Consider the following 5,811-nt stretch of genomic DNA (forward strand, 5'->3'; position numbering starts at 1 on the left):
ATTAAAAGCAAAACACTCCCACATGGCCCTCATCTTCTTCCATATAGACACTCATCATAAATTCTGGATGGAGGTTTCCAAAAGGGTCACAACCAATGACAGTGTCCAAAATAAGCTCCCTTGTTCTCATTTGCCTAATGTCAGGGTAGCCTGGACACCCTTCCTGTGAACAAGGAGTGATAAAATAGGCCTGCCTTTAATACTGTTCTGCTTCTGTAATTGAGGCCTACTGAAATTTAGGTATAGATATTTTATGCGATTTGGAGTCATGAGAAATCCCAAGCATATCTGCAGAGCATTGAAGAACTCATTTGACCCAAAGGATCCCTATTCTCACTTGATGGAGGTCAGGAACCTAACAGAGGAAGGCAAAAGTCTTCATCCACAATGACTGCTCTTTTTGCCATTTTGGTTTTGGATTCACACATGGGATCTTTCTTTAGATCCATCAGGTGCTGAGAATGTAAGCCACAGCATCACACAGGGCCAAGAGGCAGATTCAGACACATCCATTTCCAAAGCAATTAAGCAAAGAACCTCAGGTGATGTCCATTTATTTCCATTTGAAAACTGTTTACTTCAGGCTTCACAAAGGGGTGGTCTCAGGCAAAGGCCTTCCTGACATTCAGGGCAACAGAAGAATAGGTAAGCAAAAGGCCCAAAGTAGGGTTTCTCCACTGAGACTTTCTTGGTCACACTGATATCAGAGTTTTCTGAGATAATCGCCATTCCCATCAGCTAACCAGTACATGGCCATATCACAGAGCTTGGAGGTGGTAGTTATCTTGGACACAAAACCATGGGCGTATTCTGGAGAGTGGCCAGAATTCAGGAAGAAAACAGGAACTTAGTAAGATGGCAGGTGTTGCCCATCCATAAGGAAAGCTGCAGTCCATTCATAAGTTGCACAGAATGAATACTGGGAAGCTATCTAGTAGACAGAACACATCAATTGATGCATTCTATTTTCTAATGTCTACAACCACGGATACAGTGGGATATAAAGATACAGAAACACTCGCCTTGTCAAATGACTTACTAGAAACAGTCCACTCCAAAACAAACAACTTTTCCTACCTATTCTCAGAACTTGAGACAAAACCACAAACTCACACTCACACCCACAAAGGCACCGCCTTCCCCCAAGTATGTCTGTGACTATCCGGAGTGTCCTCTGACTGGTGGGCCATACTATGTTACTCCAAAATGGTGTGTCCTATCTCTGATCTGGTCTCTTTGGCCAAATCTGTGAAGTTGTCAGGAACCCGTGGTAAGCAACTACCTGCTATCTCTGAAAAGAACAGTCTTCAGAGTTTCCAGGCATTTGGCCCTCCTCACATCAGTAGGTACCAAGAAAGACTGACTCTGTCTTGTTAAATCCAAACAAGTGAGCTCTGGGACTTGGACTGGGACTGACTCTGGGTGCCTTGCTTCCTGGTTCCCAAGATCACAGAGTTCCATCACCAAAAATGTAAGGTGAGGTCACTTCCTTCAAGAACTGAATGAAGTCACTGCCTTAGAAACAACTTTGTTTTAACAGTTGCTTCCAAGAGTCCCATGAGATGGAGGCTGCCTCTACTTGCTGTGACTCATTTATAAGTTATAATGGTGTATCAACCATTGGCACCCAGGAACAGCTCTCCACACAGGCCTAGTTTGGTCCATCTTCTTTACATTAAGAAGAGAGAGGTTGATTCAGACCCAACCCTTCATCCTGAGTAGGATGTTTGCCATGGAAGATGACTTTTGCTCTCTCAGGCCATTCATAGCTGCCTACATCTTCTCCAGGGATCATTTCTGCATGGTCCATTTAGGTTCTCAGCAGGTGGAAGATCCCCTATATTCCTGCATTGTAAGACCAACTCTGTCTCTGGTCTTCTGTAAAAGTAGATTGAAGGAAAATTTTATTATTAGGGTTAATAACATGTACGATTTGGGTTAGGAATCATTCTGTGGAATAAATAATGGTATTGGGAACCTGTGAAATTTATAAGAATATATAGGTGAAATACAAGTATGAAAAGAGAAATCTATGTAAGTTTTGAAGCCCAGAAGGGCATTGGGCCCTTGATTGTATACTTAGCTTTGAATTATGTCCTGCACGGTTGTCTCAGAAAAATCGATAGACAATGGCATAGGACCTTGTACCTTGGATGATTGAATGTGGAAGAGAACATCCAGTCAAAAAGGGATAGTTGGTAAAATTAGGAAAATAGTGGGTAGGTTTCGAAAAAAGAGTGAATACAGGATTTGGACAAAACGTTCTTTAGCAATAGGGTTTTGGGTAGAGAGTGAATGTAAATGTCAGCACATGTGAATAGTCAGTCACAATGATGAACTGGGAAAAAATATGTAGGAAAGCAATATTTGAAGATGTATAAATTAATTGGAGGTAAAAATAGGTGTACCCTGTGTCTATGAATATAGAGATAATGTATTAATAGACCATACTGTGAGTAAATAATATACCTCATTCCAAATTTAAATAATGGATTGAATTGATATCTGAAAATATACAGGAAACCTCATTTTGATATACAATCATTCATTCCAATCAGTTATACATCTGATGGTGATATAAGGTTTATGGTTTATCATGAAGAGTCTGTGAGTTTTGCTTCAAAAGTGATTATGGATATCGAAAATAATGTATTTGGAGAGAAGTCTCATTAAAAGACCAGTCAAGTAACCTGGAGGAATACATGTGTTCAGAAGAAGGATGTGATTGAAAGTGAAACAAATGACCATAAATTTGTGAACTTGTGGATGAAATATATATCCTATGATGTCAAAAACTGAAGAAATAATAATATACCAGGGTTGAATATAAAAGAACGTCAAAATACACATCATGTCCCATAGGAATCTACTTGCATTGATGTTAACCTGGGTCAGTTACTTCAGAATTATTAGGCTTTGTATGCGCCATTCACTGAAGTTAGTTGTCATTACAAAGAAACAAATATGTATTTCAGGTGGATGAATATTTTCGAGAATAATCTTGTGAAAAGTTGATTATATTTTCACATACATGAACATTAATGAATGTAGACACATATATTTCATGTTTTGAAAAATCTGGAGAGTGTATGTGTGTGTGTGTGTGTGTGTGTGTGTGTGTATGTGTATATATATATATATATATATATATATATATATATATATATATATATATATATCAAACTCACATGGACATTAAAAAGCAGCAATATATATGCCAATTGAAATTCATAATGAGATATATAACATATACTGATGCAAAAATATATACTTTACTGAACATGGATTTATGTGTAATGTTTTACAAGGAAACTCACCCATAGGTTGAATTTTTAGTTCCAACAGCGTTTACGAGGGGTGATCTCTTCTCACAATTTATATCTGCCGAGTCATCCACCTCACAAAAATATACGTGTGATACCAGGCAGGATTCTATATGTGCATATAAAAATTCATGTGCTGAATAGGCTACAGAGAAAGGGAGACAGGAATTCACATATTTGTTAACTTTAAAAACACATGCAGAACTATTTCAATTAACAATTGACTAGATTTATAACACCTACCTTTATTATGCAAAAGGCAAGTGCAAAAATACACCATGCCTTCTCTGACCTGCTTGTATTTCTAATCTGTTTGGGTTATTTTTCTCCATCATATAAGGATTAGTAGTCAGAGTGTAGTAGGGTATGCGTTAGTGTCAGGGATTCAGTATTTCGAATGGAAAAAAAGAAGAAGAATCCAATGTCTATCAAATATGTGCTACAAAAAAATTATCCCACTCTCATTCAGAACAATGCCTTGAAATTTCCTTCACCCCAAGTAAGACATAATTAGAGGAGAAGAGTTAGAAACTGTGAATATATATCTGGAAAGGAAAATTCTCAGGAGTACACAGACTTGGAGGTGATAGTGTAGTTTCCAAAAGTAAGGGACAGGAGAATGCACCAACATGGCTTCTATCCCACATAGCTTGCCCCCTTGTCCATAGCAACCTGATTCTTAACATTTCCCTGAAACCTCTCCATATAACAAGATGCCTTTACAAATAAGGGTATGCTGGCCTCACCATGTCAGTCACAAGCCATTTGGAAGCCAGTGGCAAATCCAAATGGCCACATCAGAGATGTGTTATCACAAACCTACACACCACTGCTCTAGGCACACTTCTCTGCAGGGTCCAACTTACTGGCATCTCTGTTCTACATCATTTTTATGAAACCCAGTCAATCAAGGCACTGTCTGGTATACTCATGATCAACAACAGGACATCTAAAGATTCTCCAGTTCTACCTGGTAATGGGAATTTCAAAAATTTCTTGGTATTTATGTAGCCATTTTACAAGGATGAAATTGGAGGCACTGTGGGTTTCAATTCTTTCAGGAACTATTAAATGATGAGGAGGGATATTTCAATGAAAGCTGTGGAGAACTCACAGAGGCAAGTCTTTTCAAAGAGGGGCCAAAAGTCACAGGAAGCCATGCCGATTGAGGTCTACAATGTAAGGTCCATCTGTGTTTTGACTCTCAATTATGGCTGCCAAGTCTTTCAGAATAAAAACATGTGATACTCTGGCTGAGATTCCCAGGGCTCTGTGGAAAGCCACCCTGGGCCTTGATATCAATTTCCAAGTGTGACTCTCATGCATGGCCTCCAAAAATCCCAACATAATTTATGGCAATACTTCACTGAGGTCTGTTCCAGAAATCAATCTCTAAGGGAAATCACACCAGAGTTCAAGCCCAGGTGGACACATACATCTCTTCCAACCCCCACAGAAATGACCAGAATTAAATTCAAAACAGTCCCACATGGCCCTCATCTTCTTCGATATAGACAGTCATCATATCCTTGGATGAGGTTTCCATGAGGGCAAAGTTCAAGACCGTGTCCAAAATAAGCACCCTTGCTACTCATTTGCCTAAAATCAGGGTGGGCTGGACATCCTTTCAGTGAACCAGCAGTGATAAAATAGGCCTTCCATTAATACTACTCTGTTTCTCCAGTATCAGGCCTACTGACTGTCAGGTATAGATTCTTATTTGATTTGGAGTAATGAGAAAACCCCAGCACATCTGCAGGATTTTGAAGAACTCATTCGACCCAAAGGATCCCTATTCTCACTTGATGGAGGTAAGCAACCTAAGAGATAAAGGCAAAAGACTTCATTCACAATGACTGAACTTTCTGATATTTGGTTTTGGATGCACACATGGAATCTTTCTTTAGATCTATCAGGTGCTGAGAATCTAAGCCACAGCCTCACACAGAGCCAAAATGCTGATTCAGACACATTCCTTTCCAAAGCAATTAAGCAAAGAGCCACAGGTGATGCCCATTCATTTCCATTTTAAAACTGTTTTCTTCAGGCTTCAAAAAAGAGTGGCCTAAGGCAAAGACTTTCCTTACATTCAGGGTAACAGAACCATAGGTAAACAAATCGCCCAATGCAGTGTTTCTCCAATGAGACTTTACCATTCACACTGATATCTGAGTTTTCTGAGATGCTCGCCATTCCCTTCAGCTATCAAGGATATGGCCATGTCACAGAGCTTGGAGGTGGTACATATCTTGGACACATAATGAAGAGCGTATTCGGGAGAATGGCCAGAATTCAGGAAGAAAACTGGAACTTAGGAAGGTAGTAGGTGTTGCCCATCAATAATTCAAGCCGCAGTCCTTTCATAAATTAGGCAGGATAAATGCTGGGAAGCTTTCTACTAGACAGGACACACCCATTGATGCATTCTCTTTTCTAATGTCTACAATCATGGACACAGTGGGATACACAGACACAGAAACACTCGCCT

Source organism: Callospermophilus lateralis, chromosome 15, assembly GCF_048772815.1.
Source record: "Callospermophilus lateralis isolate mCalLat2 chromosome 15, mCalLat2.hap1, whole genome shotgun sequence".
Classification (NCBI taxonomy): Eukaryota; Metazoa; Chordata; class Mammalia; order Rodentia; family Sciuridae; genus Callospermophilus; species Callospermophilus lateralis.